Genomic DNA, 19407 nt, shown 5'->3' with positions numbered 1-19407 from the left:
TTTCTTCTAAAATCTACGTTTCTTAAACGTTTATTGAAATGATACGCATCTCAATCAATTTTGGTCCAATTAACTTAAACATTTAATTAAATACTTTTAAAAGTATGCTTTATTGTCGTACTTACGATTTCTGCAATATATATTACGATTTTTACAATATATTGTTCTTGATGAAAAGAGGAAATTTTTCTCTTAAAAAATTAGAAAGTTTATTTCACTCGTACGTGCTGTTTTACTTTATTAAATTTTAAAAATCACATGTATGCGACGATAGCTATATGTTTTTTACAAATCTTTTGATTTTTTTTATTAGACAAGTAGCGTTAGTATACTTTTGCACACGCTTATTTTATGTTTGAAAAATATTAATTTTTAAAGAGTGGCCATATTAGGCATAAATAGTTACTATTTTTTTACAGTAAACTATTATTAAAGTCTCTTCAATATCTTTAAGGGTGATAGCGGAAATTCCTGGAAAGAGTGGTGTTGTGTGTCGAAAGACCACAACGTAATAATTATAGGTTAATTAGGCAATAACAATAATAAACATTTAGAAGGCCATTAATCGAGGCCACTTCTCGAGAATCCTGTGACAAAAGTTATTTAATTATTAAACAATTAGGCGCTGACGCGAGCACTCGTTCTTAGAAGCCCGAGTGTCACTTGCGTCTAAAGTAGGTTAAACAGATCAGCATTTTGGTAACACAATGGATCGATATAGTTCAAGTCTCATTGTGTTCCGAATACTGATCCGTATAAATTAAGGCGGCACACAAGGCGCCGCGGGTTTTTATCAGCAAAGTTCCGGACGAAGCACGACACGTCGCGTACACGCGTAACCACGGTAGTACGGTCGCCGAATAAGTGAGGTGACAAGTGTAATAAGAAGATACCAAATAAAAGCTATTCTATATATATTCAGAAGTGCCTAATTATTCTACACTCTCCGAGCCACAGCCCCCTTGACCAGCACGGCGAATCCCGAATCTATACGCAGCGCCTACCGCTACCATAGTAGGCGCAACAGTGGAGATCTCTTAGAACTAGACGACTAATCTGTATGTTGTCAATTACTTGATCTTATAAAAATATTTTTTATTTTATTATTAGAATTTTGTGATTCAAATTATTGTAACTTATTGAACATAGTCAGATAATAAATGACCAAAATATTTGTAACTGTAATTTAATTATACTTTGAGAATTGTCACATTATAATCGTCAACTCGGATAACTTGCGTGGCTCGATTTTCTTCATGCCATGTTTATTGATTTTATTTATATTAATCTTTCTTTGTATTTTTATAAAATGTAATATTTAAACTTAATTTACACGTAAAAGAAATAAATAGAAACTTACATATTGCCGATCTCTTCAACAGCAAGAAGAGATGACCCAAAACCCGCAGATATCGTCTGCTGTTCAACAGCGAATTCCACTATTGCGCAAGAGTGCTCCCCCACTTCACAAACTGTATTAAATAAAGATTCGGCCATAATGAAAGATTGCCGTTCTGTCTTTCCTGACAAAAAAAAAATGTTTCTTGAGGTCAGGATAAGATCAATGTCCCAGTGACGTGAATTATTGTCATATGGAGGATTGTAAGATTCCGCAAAGTCGCAGAACGATTTGCTCAATTTTATTATTTCGCCGTCAACATCTGCAAAATTTTGCAGTCGTGAATTTATAGTATCGAAATGTACCAACGAAATATCGATAGATACACCCAAACTCGGATGATGGAACACAGCTTGAATTTGATTCACGTATGCTAATATCATATTGTGCAACTTTTTCTCATCGTAGTCCACAATTTAATGTATGCTTCTTCGTTCAGAAAAACGGCCAGTTTTATGATTAATTTTCGTTGTGTATTTCGCACGTAACGTCGCTTCGGCTTAAAATTGTCGACATGATAAAGATTTAAATTATCGGAATATTGCAGTGATCGTTTAATAAGATAAGGTATGCCGAATGAAAGATTAACTTGTTCTCCAACGCAAATGTCGTCGACTAAAAACATAGACGCAAGGTCGTTCCACAGAGGTCTAATCTCCAAGCTGTCGTTTTTCAGAAAAATGAGTCCTTCCTATATTAAGAAAATATTTATTTGTATTTTGCATATTATGTTGATATAAGAAAGTTGATATAAGAAAGAGCAATAAAGATTAAATGTAAAAACTTTTTAATTTGAGAACAATTCGTTTTATATATGTATGATTCTACCGACCAATCCACGTTCGTCACAAAAGTTGATGATCGCTGAACTGACACGATCCTTGTGAATATATAAACAAGAATTCGATGCTTTCAAGTGCGGCAGCTTCTCCGTAGCGCTTTTTATATGATATTGCCATACTCCATACTCAGGTGATACAGTCTGATTTCTATGCAAGTGTAGTTGAATCAATTGTCCGAAAACTTTTACAGTTAGAGGTATCTATAAATTGGTCAGCAATTAAGAAGCGACTTGATAATTCTTGCATTATGTTTTGGATATTAAGCAATGAATAAAGCAGTAAAACGCACGTACCTCTTTTGCGTCTGTCGGGTAGAATGTCGGCAGCAATATCGTTTCGATATTTTGCGTGATATACGCGTTTGTTTCAGTTAATAAGATTATTAACGCCAACTTCAGTATAAAGAACATGTTGTTTTATGAGTTTTTGAATGTTAAATTATATATTAAATAATTTATGTGCACATTAAAATACTCGTATATTTGTTATGTCTTACGCGATCGCGTATTACGAACGTACTGGCATCTGTATTTAAGAATACGATTCGTATCGTTTGACTTTCATGGTATATTATCTCTTTGCTACATGTACATATGTATAAATATCTTTATTTTCGAATCTTGAATTTGGGAAGAGTGATACTTAGGATAACAGTGTTGGTTTAGAACGTGTAATTAGCTATTAGATGGCGTACGCGACAAAAGAGCTGAAAACAGGCATCAATCACAAAAATCACTTTACAATATGCTGAACTAGTTCTGAACACTAATTTTCAAACCTATTGTATTCTCTTTTTATAATTAGTAACTAATAATTTGTTTCTTTTAGTTCTTTCTAACAGTAATCAAAGAAATATGATTTCAATATCGTTAATTCTACGTAATTTTGTATAAATTTGCTTAATAAACAACAAATGGATTTATAGCACAAAATAAAAGGTGAAATTAGTTACTAAATGAATTACAAACACAATTTTAAACTGATTTGCAAACGTTTGCAATTTTATTTTCTCTTGTATTGTTGTCCACACATATTTAGAGCATTTCGAGAATTATTCTTCGAATAAGTAGTTTTCCGGCAGACAGTAATACTGACGACAATAATAATTCTGACCATTTTCGTCTGTGTGACACCATGTTCCATCTGGAAAATATGGATTGATACCATAGTTGAGCATTTCTAAGCAAGGTGCGTAAAAAATAGGTGATTTTTTTTGTTGGCAGTATATAGTACAGGCTTTCCACGGCTTTTCGAAATCATGAAGGGCCTGACTTTCCGGTTTTTCTTTCAGGATTACCGTTAAGTTTTTAAGCATTTTCTTTCTTTTGAACAAAGTGCATTTCACGGTTGTAAACTGCTCGATTGTCATACAATTTTTAAAGCAAAGCGTCGAGTCATTGCACAGGACTACGTCGTAATATAAACCTCTGTAATTCGGCGTTTTGTAAATCCCATGTTTGCAATAACGTCGTTTGACTATTACACCTTTAGAAATCTTCAAGCAACCGCTTTGACAGGTGCCTTCTTCCCATTCACTCCAATTATCTTTGTCACAATACTTGAAAATGTATGGCGGTTCGATAACGGGCACGCATTCTCCTCTACGACATTCTTTTCCCGGTGCGCAATAAGTGCCTAAAAAAAAATTAATTAAAAAATCAGTCTTTTCTTAGATTTCTTTAGAAAAAAAGACCATCCAGTGTACCATCCATGTACCATCCAGTGCTGGTCCCGCGAAGAAATTATTATATCTTGAAAAAATTGGCGTTTCGCATTGTAAGATTCGACATATATCAAGCAACGTTACTACATTCGCATTTTTGTCGAGCAAAAATAACTCGCATTGTACTTTGGCGGTCCATTCTCTTCCGGGTAAATCGTGATAACGCGAATGGTCCAATTTATTTTCGTATTCATAGTTTTTTGATCTCGTACGATCTCGAAGGCACGGTTTTTCGTTCCAGAGGTTTTCAGCCACTGGACGGCAACACTTGGCCCATGTTGTCTGGTTTCTGATGTACTTCTCATCTGAATGTATGCGCTTGAACCTTGGACACGTTTCTAAACTGGAATCCATTCCTAAACTATTTAACAGATAAATTATGGATATTGACAATATGCTTTACTTCGTAACAATTTATTTATTATATTTTTATGTATTGTATCATTTATGTTAGAAGAACTTTTTTATTGAAACATAAAAAATAAAATTTCTTTATACTTTTTTTTTGTTCTTATCTTTATGTTGTACAAAGAAATGATTTTTTTATCATATCGGTAATACGACTTGAAAGAGTATCAAGGCATGCAAGTTGCCAATAATAATTCCGCTAATAATTGTAATGTAACAATTCTCAAAGTACAATTAAATTGTATAATTATAATTTTTTTATTATAAATTTAACAATCTTTAGTAAATTTCAATAATTTAACACACAAGCTTCTAATAACAGTATTTTCATTTCTTTCAAGCATTTGGCCCCGAAAATGAGCTTGGTTCAGAAATATTCTTAATCACATTCATCCTTCTTCGTTCACATCATCGTATTTCAATTTTAACCTATATAAGATCTATTCTTTGCTCTTACTTATTGCTCTTTACTTATTGTTTGTTCTATATACCTTTTTGTATTTCTCTACATTTTTTACAAAATTCTGATAAATCTAAAATATTTTTAATATTAAGTAATTGATAAAACGCAATATTATTTCCATCAGATGTGCAATATATTAAAAATAGTCATGTTTGGAAAATAGTAAGAATAAACCAGCAAGCAATAACATCAAACATCGCAGAACAATGGTGCTTTGAAATTGCAAACATCTAAATTTGTTTAAAATTGACAAAATCTATAAAAATAGAAGCAGGAATTAGAAATGCATATGTTTGTTATTAAGAGGCAATGTAACTTTGAGTGACAATGTCTCGAAAAGTCAGCTGTGGTGTAAAAGAATTGAAAGGAGAATGATGATAGATAGAACAAAGTATGAGAGCGGGGAAGTCATAAAAAGAAAGTTGAGAAAAAAAATGCAAAAGACGGTAATAATACGCAAACCAAAAAGTTAGAATTTCACAAGACTTTTGTGTGACTCCTGTTAATTAGAGAACGAGCGCACTTTGACCACACAAAAATGAGTAATTTTGCAATTTTTTTAATAAGTATATTTAAATAAAACATTTTTTTATGTGTTAAAAATCTAAATTTTTGAATGTTACAATTTATACAGTAACAAATAGTTGCTATTTATATCGAATATGTTTTCTTCTAAAATCTACGTTTGTTAAACGTTTATCGAAATAATGTGCAACACATCTCGATCAATTTTGGTCCAATTAACTTAAATTGTTAATTATATATTTTTAAAAGTATGCTTTATTGTCGTACTTACGATTTTTGGTTTACAATATATTGTTCTTAAGAAAAAAAGAATTTTTCTCTTAAAAAATTGGAAAGTTTATTTCACTCGTACGTACTGTTTTACTTTATTACATTTTAAAAATCACATGTATGCGACGATAACTATATCTTTTTAAAAAATTTTTTTATTTTTTTTTTATTAGACAATTAGCATTAGTATACTTTTGCACACGCTTATTTTATGTTTAAAAAATATTATTTTTTAAAGAGTGGCCATATTAGGTATTAGGTAACTAATATATAAATAGGTAACTATTATATATAAATTATATATATATATATTAGGTAACTATTTATACCTATATAAATAGTTACTATTTTTATTTACAGTAAACTATTATTGAAGTCTCTTCAATATCTTTATGGGTGATAGCGGAAATTTCTGGAAAGAGTGGAGATATCTTAGATCTAGACCACTAATTTGTATGTTGACAATTACTTGATCTTATAAAAATATTTTTTATTTTATTATTAGAATTTTGTGGTTTAAATTATTGTAACTTATTGAACATAGTCAAATTATAAATGACCAAAACATTTGTAACTGTAATTTAATTAAACTTTGAGAATTGTCACATTCTAATTGTCAACTCGGATAACTTGCGTGGCTCAATTTTCTTCATGTCATGTTTATTGATTTTATTTATATTAATCTTTCTTTGCATTTTTATAAAATATAATATTTAAATTTAATTTACACGTAAAAGAAGTAAATAGAAACTTACATATGGCCGATCTCTTCAACAGCAAGAAGAGATGACCCAAAACCCGCAGATATCGTCCGATCATTAACAGCGAATTCCACTATTGCGCAAGATTTCTCCCCCATTTCACAAACTGCATGGAATGAAGAATTTGCCATGATGGAAAATTTCCGTTCTGTTTTGTTTTCTGACTTTGACCAAAAAAAAACGTTTATTGAAGTCAGGATAAGAGCAACGTCCCAGTGACGTGAATTATTGTCATATGGAGGATTGTAAGTTTCCGCATAGTCGCAGAACGATTTGCTCATTTTTGTTATTTCGCCGCCAAAATCTGTATATTTCTCTCGTAAATTTACAGTATCTAAATGTATCAACGAAATATCGATAGAAACACCCAAACTCGGATGATGAAACACAGCTTAAATTTGATTCACGTATGCTAATATCATATTGTGCAACTTTTTCTCATTGTAGTCCACAATAGGCCCCAATCTAGTGTATGCTTCTGCGTCCAGAAAAACGGCCAGTTTTATGGTTAATTTTCGTATTGTATTTCGCACGTAACGTCGCTTTGGCTTAAAATTGTCGACATGATAAAGATTTGAATTGACGGAATATTGCAATGATCTTTTAATAAGATGAGATATGCCGAATGAAAGATTTACTTGTTCTCCAACGCAAATGTCGTCGACTAAAGACATAGACACAAGGTCGTTCCACAGAGGTCTAATCTCTAAGTTGTCGTTTTTCAGAAAAATGAGTCCTTCCTATATTAAAAAGATATTTATTTGTATTTTGAGTCTTATGTTAATGTATGTAAAAAAGAGCAATAAAAATTAAATGTAAAAATTTTTTAATTTGAGAACAGTTTGTTTTATATATGATTTTACCGACCAATCCACGTTCGTCACAAAAGTTGATAATCGCCGAACTGACGCGATCCTTGTAAATATATAAACAAGGATCCGATGCTTTCAACTGCGACAGCTTCTCTGTAGCGCCTTTTATATGATATTGCCATATTTCATACTCAGGCGATGCAATCTGATCGTTTCTATGAAGGTGTAGTGAAATTAATTGTCCGAAAACTTTTACAGTTAGAGATATCTATAAATTGGTCAGCAATTAAGAAGCGACTTGATAATTTTTGCATTATGTTTTGAATATTGAGCAATAAATAAAGCAGTAAAACGCACGTACCTCTTTTGCGTCTGTCGGGTAGAATGCCGGCAGCAATACTGTTTCGATATTTTGCGTGATATACGCATTCGTTTTATTTAGTAAGATTATTAATAACAATTTCAATATAAAGAACATATTGCTGTATGAGTTTTTGAATTAAATTATATATTAAATAATTTATATACACGCGGTAGAATACTCTTATATTCGTTATATCGTACGAGATCGTGTATAACGCACGTACTGACATCTGTATTTAGGAATGTATTTAGGAAAATATGCTTCGTGTCGTTTGACTTTTATTGTATATTATTTCTTTGCATGTATAGTATACATGTAGCGCAGAACGTTTTGCGTAGCACATGTATGCGCTTCTCGCTTGTGTAGGTGGGGCTCGAGAGCCGGAGCCCGATAGAAAATACCGCATCCGTGATATGTACAAATATTTTTGCGATAATATTCGCTATATAACGATAGCGACATTGTCGTTAAGAAGTTAGAGAATAAGCCTATTGGGCTGTTATCTCGGTCCCACCACCTAAGGATAATGAGATCGCAGATACAATTGAAAACGAAGAAAACACAGATTGCTATACCGCGCTGAAAAATATCTGTCACTGTCTTACATATAATCGAAGACAAATTAGAAATTGTTCTGTTGCTCAACAGTGGATCTTCAATCAATGAGCCTTCTTATAAATACACTATTTATCGAGTAAAATTAATATTTTATATATTTATATATCTAATTAATAATTAGGGTAATGTGCAATAAAATTAAGATAAATATATATTATTACAAAATATTACAAAAAATATTACAAAAAATAATATTACATAAATATTTATTTAATCTTGAAATACCTGAAATTATTAATTAATTCTTTTAAACATGCTTTTTTTCGATGCTAGATTGTGTTTGATTCCTGCTATGTTTCTGCAGTAACTGATATTGCAGATTCTGTTTTATACATAGCACATTTCTCTAGTTATGTGAAGACAGATCATAATCGATTTCTGCTGTATATGTTGTTGATAATTAATATTACAGCCTCTGTATGATACCAACTACGTTTCAGTTTTCACAGCATGACGTCAGCACATGTTTTATTTCTGTCACATTTTTTACGCTGGGTCTACCACTGTAAGCATAAATGAATTATAAAACATTATAATAAAATGATTTATACATAATTAATAAAATTGCAACTATGAAATATTCTATAATGTCGATGAAAATCATCTTGACAACTTCGGTACGAACGTTGATTCAAATTCAAAATACAGAAAAAGATTAAAATAGATGATATCAAATTGAAAATAAACATCATAATGGAAGCTATTAATCTTGTAATAAAATCCCGTAAGTTAAAATCGAAAGAAGAATTGATTCTTATTTTTTGTCTTGAATTCAAATGCACTTGAATTCAGCCATTTGTAACTATTAATTTCATTTTGTACTAGTAGATGACAACGATGAATTCCCGGCTTACGAGATGAAAGTAAAGGTATCAATCAAGAGTTTTTTGCATTACTAATTTGTATATCAATTTTAAACCCGAGATCTGTTCGAATGGATTCATGTAGGTTCCTTCTCTTTACGAGTAAAACAGTAATAATTAATAGAAAATAATATTTTATTTTTAAGAAAAAAGCACAACTAGATTCTCTCTCAGAGAATTGTATTAAAAATAATCGTCTCAATCATATGTATAAAGCAGAAAGTTAAAAAATCTACTTGTACCGTACCTGCGTCACTTGTTTTCGTTGAAACATTTAAAGACCATAGATATGATGAACCAGCAGAACGTCAGGCCAATTAAAGTCAATATAAGTTTTAACGCTTGATGGCACCAATATAATCTGTAATATGAATAATCCACAAGTTTAGATATATAGAGTTTCCCATACTTACCGTATCACCCGTTAATGGCAGATTCCTGAGGTCATTTGGAGACGAAAATCTTAATACCAAAATGTCGAGGCTACTATGGTATTTGAATGGGAAAGGCTTAAAGTTTACCAATCAGCTTGTCAGAATTTTGCGCGCTCAGGGACATTGCATCTCGAAAGGACCCTTGTGCAACACTTTATGTAGCAGATCATACTTCGTACCGATAGTATTGATTTTCTCTCATGACATGAGAAACGTCATTTGTCAATGTAAATGTAAATAAAGTGAATAAGAGCTGAGTGAAGTGAATAAAACGTATTGAATAAAGTGTTGTGCAAGAGTCCTTTAGAGATGCGATGTCCCTGAGCGCGCGAAATTCTGATAAACTGATTGGTAAACTTTAAGCCTTTCCCATTCAAATACCATAGTAGCCTCGACATTTTGGTATTAAGATTTTCGTCTCCAAATGACTTCAGGAATCTGCCATTAACGGGTGATACGGTAAGTCTGGGACACCCTGTATATATTTTTAATTGGATATTAAAAGATTAAACATAGAGTACCGTATTTTATACTCTCTATTTATGAAGAAACGCAATAAAATAAAGTTTTAAAAATATGATTTAATTTTTCTTCAAATTGGACGCTAAAAATTTTGCAATACTTTTACGAAACCAATTTTTATCATAATTGCGATTCGGAAATAAATGTATATAAATAAAAGCCATCAAAAACTAAACGGTAATTTTTTAGTTTGTTATCGAGTATATGAGTAAAGAGAAGCTTTTGCATAGTTTTTTGGAAAATTTTGAAAATTTCATACCTTCGCCATTTGGCGCGTGCTTGCGGTAAAGTGTCCAGGGGATCCTTGATGAGATACACTCTCACTCCGCGCGCGTACCTTTTGAAGTGAACCTTCCAATTGAGATTCTTTATATCGCAATCAAAGTTTTTACGATCATTGGACGTGAACTTTGCAATCATTGCACGTACTCGATCATTAGTAAATGTCCATTCTTGCTGGTAGAAATAGTCCATCACATCTAGGGATGTGTGTATTTTGTTGTAAGACTGAAGCAATCTTTAACAAACAATCCATAATAAAGAAATGTTAAATAAACAATTATTAATATATAAGTTAAAAATAAATTACTTTTCCATGTAATTATTCTAAATTGCTCTAAATTATTTTAAATGGTTTAATACTGTTTGATCGACTTTAAAGATTTAAACAAATTCTAATATATAAAAACCACTCATTTTATTTTACTTGCTATAAATATTAGCATTAATGGAATTTATTTTCTCTTATAGTGTAATAAATATATGCAACTGTTCTTAACAGAAAATTGCTTTGAGGATATATTGTATATGCAAAAATCCTATAGATTTTTTATGTCGTGTTTGATTTGATTTGATTATTACCTCGGATTCTTTCTTCGACAAAAAGTTGCCATGTCGATCAACAAAGCTGGGAACAAGTGGCAGAAATATATGAAAAAAAGATGAACAAGTCTGTACTTCGTTAATCTAAAGCTATAGTACCACATCGCTTCTTTGGAGGGAAATTCAAAAAGCCCCTCTTCAAAGAATTTTTTCATATTATTACAGGTTATCGGATTGTCCTTAGACACGTAATTATAAATCGGAATGTCACCAGGCAAATCGTTGTTTAATCTGAAACAATGACGTAACGAGAGATAACATCACCATGTTTACAAATGTAGTAAAATTTTTATTAATTTTAGCTTATGTTATAATAAAATAAAACTTATGCTAACTAATAGCAGGACGAAAAATACCAATCAGCAAGCCACCAACTTGCTTCCTAATCACGTATATGAAGACTTGAATATTAAAACCATATGTCTAATGACACTTTTGTCAGAATGTCAAATGTCGAATGCCGAATTGCGTTTTCAAGCATTGAGATTAATTTGTATCTAATAATATTCATTCATCGAAAAAGACAATGATGATGACAAACGTACTTTGTATTAGCTGTATCCCATGCGCACGCGATAAGAGCGTTGATTGCTAAATCAGCAGGTATCACATTTGTGGTTATCGAACCATCGCAATGAATCGATCGCAGCAATCCAATACTAGCACCAAAAATAATTCCTGTTGGACCGTATAGATTGTCGATCCAACCTCGTATAGGTTCCCGATACGTTGCAATTGCTGAAAGTAACAAAATAATAATCCTTCATTTTCAACTTAAGATTTATCAAATCTCTATATGTATTATTATTAAGATTAATTACTATTTTGGGATAATAATTACTATATTTACAATCATTAATTATTACTAACATAATTAATCATTTTTATCCAAATAATAATTCATAATTTTTTAAATTGTGTATCCTATTTGCTGACACTTTTTAAAAAAATTATTATTAATTTTAACTTATGTTATAATAAAAATGTTAAACTTGTGCTTACTAATAACAGGACGAAAAATGCCGATTGGCAAATTACCAGCCTGCTTCCTAATCACATCCTCCGCCATCGCTTTTGTAAAAGTATAGGTATTTGGCCATTTTCCTAATAATCTGTAAAAAATAAAAAAATAAGATTTTCTTTTTGCTTTTTTCTTTTCGAAAATTTAAACAAAGAAAAATTCACGTACTGCGGTGTTATATACTCGGCCAATTTATCATCCGTGCATTCCATCAAAGTGAGTAGTTTGTCGGAATCCATTGGCGCGTCGTAAAATTTTTCTTCTATCACGTTTTGTGGACAGTTTGCATACGCGGTTGATACATACACAAATGACTGAAGAAATTGAACAAGTAAAATATCAGTCGCGTTGTTTTACTATAAAATTTTAACTTTTAAATTTCGGAGAAAAGTCATTCGATTGAATAAATAATAAATAAATAGTAAATTGTAAATAATAAATAATATAATAATAAATAAATAAATAAATAACAAATCATGAAATAATTGTAAGATGCTTCTTAGGTAATTCTTATCGTTTTTTGTTTCTTAAATATATTTAAATACCTTTAGATTCGGAATTTCCTTGCAAAGATTTAAAACGTCTTTCGTACCGCCGACATTAATTGTTACGGCTAATTTCAATTTCTCATTAAATTTTACTGTTGCCGCGATATGAAAGACAATCGAAACTTCTCGAATGAGAGTAGCCCGATCTTCCGAAGATATTCCGAGATTTGGGTGGTTACAATCGCCCGTTATAGCGATTACTCGATCCTGGAAATTCGGCTGCTCGTCTTTCAGTTTGTCAAATAGCTGCATAAAGTAAATAATGGTAAATCCACAAAAATTACACATTAACTAAATTAAAAGAAATTTATTATAAAAAATTAATAAAAATCGATAACTTTTATCATTTAATATCATAATAAATCTTCGACTTTAATTTTTTTTTTAACAAATGGTAGGAGTTTTGCTCTGCAGTTTTGATCTGCCTCTTCAAAAACTGTAAGTAAGTGGTTCCTTTAAGTAATAAAATTATCAGACATGACATTTACATAAGTTCTTAAACAATTCCAAGAAATATGAAAATATGAAACTATCGAAGGACGGTAAGAATTTCTTTTGGTTATCTAACAGTTACTAGATTGGCTTTACATGTGTAAAAAAAACGCAAAGAAAATTTGACGAAGAAGAAGATAATTATAAATTGTATCTCTCCGATTCTTCAGAGAAAGATGATAATTATGAACTACGCCTTTCTGACACTGAAGAAAATGATTATTACAAATCGCATCTTTCTGATAGCGAGGAAGAAAATTACGAATTACATTTTTCTGACACCGAAGAAAATAAAAATGTAATTAAAAATAATACAGATTCGATACCATTTACCCAAGAAAAATTAGATGAACCAAATCAACAAATAATAGACAGAGCATTAATTCACAGTCCACCTACACATGATAGAATACTAACAAGAAGTCGGACAGCACGACGTCGAATTACCGATCAAGACGATTTATTAAAAGAGCAAATAGACGATAACATTATATCGTTAGACGATAGAAATGATCCGCCTGATAAAAAAACCAGTGATGAAGACGAAGAACAAGATTAAAGGAAAGAAGAAAAGGATTAAAGACTTACCGGATTATCAAAAATTTCTTCTATCCGTTGTGATACGTTTTTATTTTTTTTGGCCGCACCAGTAAAAAAATGGTGCCCAATCTCAGACACAATCTGAGAAGTTTTTCTAATAATAATTTTCCGAAAAAACCAGTACTGCCGGTAATGAAGATGCCTTGGCCATGATAGAACTCCTGAATCGGCGATAGTTTCTTATTGACCGCCGACAAATCCTCTATCGATGAGGATTCCATCAGCGAGAGTTCCATGCGTGATTTAGATTTGCATTCCGATTCGATAACAGCCATTTCGTGGTCGTCGATTCGATGTGCACTTTATATGAACACTTTTATTATCACTTCTCCTTCTGTAAGCGGCTAACAAGCTTCCACCTTAACAAATGAGCTTCGTTATTCAATCGATTCATCTTATATTCAATTCGCAATGTGTTACGCGACGGCCCCCATTATGTATCGTAATTTACATATCCATATTTATCGACTTTTTTATAATACATACATCTTTGAATTATCATAATACACTCACCCGAAAAAAAAGCGGTACACTGAAAATGTGGGAAAAATTCATCAAATTTCAACTGACGATAACTTCGTAAATAATAAAGATAGAAAGTTCTATAAAATATGGAAATGAAGCTAAAAATCTCTACTTTAAGAATCAATTTATTTCAATGTTGCAAAATAAATTTATTGAAAATGGCGGATGACAAAGCGCGAGCATGCAAAATTGAAAAATAATGGTTCGAGTTTGCGACGGTGCACGGTATAAACAAAAAATTGTAGCTTATTGGGATCAAAAGCGTACGAAAGTACAGAGTCTCCTCTTTAAAATGCTTTTTTATGCATCTCGATACGATGATTTTTCGCCGAGAGATTCGCATTTGAAGTAAGAATCTGCCTTTTTCTTCAAATGCGAATCTCTCGGCGAAAAATCATCGTATCGAGATGCATAAAAAAGCATTTTAAAGAGGAGACTCTGTACTTTCGTACGCTTTTGATCCCAATAAGCTACAATTTTTTGTTTATACCGTGCACCGTCGCAAACTCGAACCATTATTTTTCAATTTTGCATGCTCGCGCTTTGTCATCCGCCATTTTCAATAAATTTATTTTGCAACATCGAAATAAATTGATTCTTAAAGTAGAGATTTTTAGCTTCATTTCCATATTTTATAGAACTTTCTATCTTTATTATTTACAAAGTTATCGTCAGTTGAAATTTGATGAATTTTTCCCACATTTTCAGTGTACCGCTTTTTTTTCGGGTGAGTATATTTTTAATATTAAATAATTGATAAAACGCAATATTATTTCCATCAGATGTGCAATATATTTAAAATGGTCATGTTTGGAAAATAATAAGAATAAACCAGCAAGCAATAACATCAAACATCGCAGAACGATGGTACTTTGGAATCGCAAACATCTAAAAAAGAATGTTAAATATAGGTCGATTTTGGCCCATGGTGTAAAACCAAAACTTCAAATGGTTTTTTATAGATTTCATACCGTAGAATTATGTGGTAAAGTTTGTTTTCCTCTAGAGAGCGGAAAAAATACGGAAAAATTGAAAAAAGACTATAAAAAATGCAATTTTCCGAGGGGGTGGTTTTTTGGGGGTGGTTTTTCGGGTATAAAGGTGTCTTCCGACGCATGTATCGGAGCGGTCTCTTTTGTACTTTGTTTGTTTGACTTGAAATTTTTTCTCTGCAAAAGGACAAGAGCGACAAATCATTTTTTTAAAATCGCTCCAAGAATGTTCCAAACTTTAACCAACTTGGGAAATTGCAGTTTTCATGGTCTTTTTTCAATTTTTTTCGTACTTTCCCCGCTGTCTAGAAAAAAACAAACTTTACCACGTGATTCTACAGTATAAAATTTATAAAAAATCATTTCTAGTTTTGGTTCCACACTATGGGCCAAAATCGACATATATTTAACATCCTCCTTTGTCCAAAATTGACAAAACCTATAAAAATAGAAGCAGGAATTACAAGTGCATATGTTTGTTATTAAGGGGCAAGGTAACTTTTAGTGACAATGTCTCGAAAAATCAGCTGTGGTGTAAGGGAATTGAAAAGAGAATGGTGATAGATAGAACAAAGTATGAGAGCGGAAAAGTCATAAAAAGAAAATTGAGAAAAAAATGCAAAAGACGGTAATAAAACGCAAACCGAAAAGTTAGAATTTCACAAGACTTCTGTGTGACTCCTGTTAATTAGAGAACGAGCGCACTTTAACCACACAAAAATGAGTAATTTTGCAATTTTTTAAATAAATACATTTAAATAAAACATTTTTTTTATGGTTGAACCACTAAATTTTTTAATGTTACAATTTATACAGTATCAAATAGTTGCTACTTATATTGAATGTGGTTTCTTCTAAAATCTACGTTTCTTAAACGTTTATTGAAATGATACGCATCTCAATCAATTTTGGTCCAATTAACTTAAACATTTAATTAAATACTTTTAAAAGTATGCTTTATTGTCGTACTTACGATTTCTGCAATATATATTACGATTTTTACAATATATTGTTCTTGATGAAAAGAGGAAATTTTTCTCTTAAAAAATTAGAAAGTTTATTTCACTCGTACGTGCTGTTTTACTTTATTAAATTTTAAAAATCACATGTATGCGACGATAGCTATATGTTTTTTACAAATCTTTTGATTTTTTTTATTAGACAAGTAGCGTTAGTATACTTTTGCACACGCTTATTTTATGTTTGAAAAATATTAATTTTTAAAGAGTGGCCATATTAGGCATAAATAGTTACTATTTTTTTACAGTAAACTATTATTAAAGTCTCTTCAATATCTTTAAGGGTGATAGCGGAAATTCCTGGAAAGAGTGGTGTTGTGTGTCGAAAGACCACAACGTAATAATTATAGGTTAATTAGGCAATAACAATAATAAACATTTAGAAGGCCATTAATCGAGGCCACTTCTCGAGAATCCTGTGACAAAAGTTATTTAATTATTAAACAATTAGGCGCTGACGCGAGCACTCGTTCTTAGAAGCCCGAGTGTCACTTGCGTCTAAAGTAGGTTAAACAGATCAGCATTTTGGTAACACAATGGATCGATATAGTTCAAGTCTCATTGTGTTCCGAATACTGATCCGTATAAATTAAGGCGGCACACAAGGCGCCGCGGGTTTTTATCAGCAAAGTTCCGGACGAAGCACGACACGTCGCGTACACGCGTAACCACGGTAGTACGGTCGCCGAATAAGTGAGGTGACAAGTGTAATAAGAAGATACCAAATAAAAGCTATTCTATATATATTCAGAAGTGCCTAATTATTCTACACTCTCCGAGCCACAGCCCCCTTGACCAGCACGGCGAATCCCGAATCTATACGCAGCGCCTACCGCTACCATAGTAGGCGCAACAGTGGAGATCTCTTAGAACTAGACGACTAATCTGTATGTTGTCAATTACTTGATCTTATAAAAATATTTTTTATTTTATTATTAGAATTTTGTGATTCAAATTATTGTAACTTATTGAACATAGTCAGATAATAAATGACCAAAATATTTGTAACTGTAATTTAATTATACTTTGAGAATTGTCACATTATAATCGTCAACTCGGATAACTTGCGTGGCTCGATTTTCTTCATGCCATGTTTATTGATTTTATTTATATTAATCTTTCTTTGTATTTTTATAAAATGTAATATTTAAACTTAATTTACACGTAAAAGAAATAAATAGAAACTTACATATTGCCGATCTCTTCAACAGCAAGAAGAGATGACCCAAAACCCGCAGATATCGTCTGCTGTTCAACAGCGAATTCCACTATTGCGCAAGAGTGCTCCCCCACTTCACAAACTGTATTAAATAAAGATTCGGCCATAATGAAAGATTGCCGTTCTGTCTTTCCTGACAAAAAAAAAATGTTTCTTGAGGTCAGGATAAGATCAATGTCCCAGTGACGTGAATTATTGTCATATGGAGGATTGTAAGATTCCGCAAAGTCGCAGAACGATTTGCTCAATTTTATTATTTCGCCGTCAACATCTGCAAAATTTTGCAGTCGTGAATTTATAGTATCGAAATGTACCAACGAAATATCGATAGATACACCCAAACTCGGATGATGGAACACAGCTTGAATTTGATTCACGTATGCTAATATCATATTGTGCAACTTTTTCTCATCGTAGTCCACAATTTAATGTATGCTTCTTCGTTCAGAAAAAACGGCCAGTTTTATGATTAATTTTCGTTGTGTATTTCGCACGTAACGTCGCTTCGGCTTAAAATTGTCGACATGATAAAGATTTAAATTATCGGAATATTGCAGTGATCGTTTAATAAGATAAGGTATGCCGAATGAAAGATTAACTTGTTCTCCAACGCAAATGTCGTCGACTAAAAACATAGACGCAAGGTCGTTCCACAGAGGTCTAATCTCCAAGCTGTCGTTTTTCAGAAAAATGAGTCCTTCCTATATTAAGAAAATATTTATTTGTATTTTGCATATTATGTTGATATAAGAAAGTTGATATAAGAAAGAGCAATAAAGATTAAATGTAAAAACTTTTTAATTTGAGAACAATTCGTTTTATATATGTATGATTCTACCGACCAATCCACGTTCGTCACAAAAGTTGATGATCGCTGAACTGACACGATCCTTGTGAATATATAAACAAGAATTCGATGCTTTCAAGTGCGGCAGCTTCTCCGTAGCGCTTTTTATATGATATTGCCATACTCCATACTCAGGTGATACAGTCTGATTTCTATGCAAGTGTAGTTGAATCAATTGTCCGAAAACTTTTACAGTTAGAGGTATCTATAAATTGGTCAGCAATTAAGAAGCGACTTGATAATTCTTGCATTATGTTTTGGATATTAAGCAATGAATAAAGCAGTAAAACGCACGTACCTCTTTTGCGTCTGTCGGGTAGAATGTCGGCAGCAATATCGTTTCGATATTTTGCGTGATATACGCGTTTGTTTCAGTTAATAAGATTATTAACGCCAACTTCAGTATAAAGAACATGTTGTTTTATGAGTTTTTGAATGTTAAATTATATATTAAATAATTTATGTGCACATTAAAATACTCGTATATTTGTTATGTCTTACGCGATCGCGTATTACGAACGTACTGGCATCTGTATTTAAGAATACGATTCGTATCGTTTGACTTTCATGGTATATTATCTCTTTGCTACATGTACATATGTATAAATATCTTTATTTTCGAATCTTGAATTTGGGAAGAGTGATACTTAGGATAACAGTGTTGGTTTAGAACGTGTAATTAGCTATTAGATGGCGTACGCGACAAAAGAGCTGAAAACAGGCATCAATCACAAAAATCACTTTACAATATGCTGAACTAGTTCTGAACACTAATTTTCAAACCTATTGTATTCTCTTTTTATAATTAGTAACTAATAATTTGTTTCTTTTAGTTCTTTCTAACAGTAATCAAAGAAATATGATTTCAATATCGTTAATTCTACGTAATTTTGTATAAATTTGCTTAATAAACAACAAATGGATTTATAGCACAAAATAAAAGGTGAAATTAGTTACTAAATGAATTACAAACACAATTTTAAACTGATTTGCAAACGTTTGCAATTTTATTTTCTCTTGTATTGTTGTCCACACATATTTAGAGCATTTCGAGAATTATTCTTCGAATAAGTAGTTTTCCGGCAGACAGTAATACTGACGACAATAATAATTCTGACCATTTTCGTCTGTGTGACACCATGTTCCATCTGGAAAATATGGATTGATACCATAGTTGAGCATTTCTAAGCAAGGTGCGTAAAAAATAGGTGATTTTTTTTGTTGGCAGTATATAGTACAGGCTTTCCACGGCTTTTCG

General features: G+C 31.8%; 1 long non-coding RNA gene and 1 pseudogene across 1 annotated transcript; one reads left to right on the top strand and one right to left on the bottom strand.

Moving 5' to 3' along the window:
* Positions 1–294: 294 nt before the first annotated feature.
* LOC137001020 (fatty acyl-CoA reductase wat-like) lies at positions 295–17432 on the bottom strand (annotated as a pseudogene).
* Positions 16880–17512, top strand: LOC137001068 (uncharacterized). Its single transcript, XR_010891213.1, has 2 exons — positions 16880–16970; positions 17295–17512. It is a non-coding gene; the product is annotated as an uncharacterized lncRNA (long non-coding RNA).
* The last annotated feature ends 1895 nt before the right edge of the window (positions 17513–19407 follow it).

Source organism: Linepithema humile, chromosome 1, assembly GCF_040581485.1.
Source record: "Linepithema humile isolate Giens D197 chromosome 1, Lhum_UNIL_v1.0, whole genome shotgun sequence".
Lineage (NCBI taxonomy): Eukaryota > Metazoa > Arthropoda > Insecta > Hymenoptera > Formicidae > Linepithema > Linepithema humile.
The sequence above is the reverse complement of the archived record's forward strand: the minus strand, read 5'-3'. Positions and strand labels throughout refer to the sequence as shown.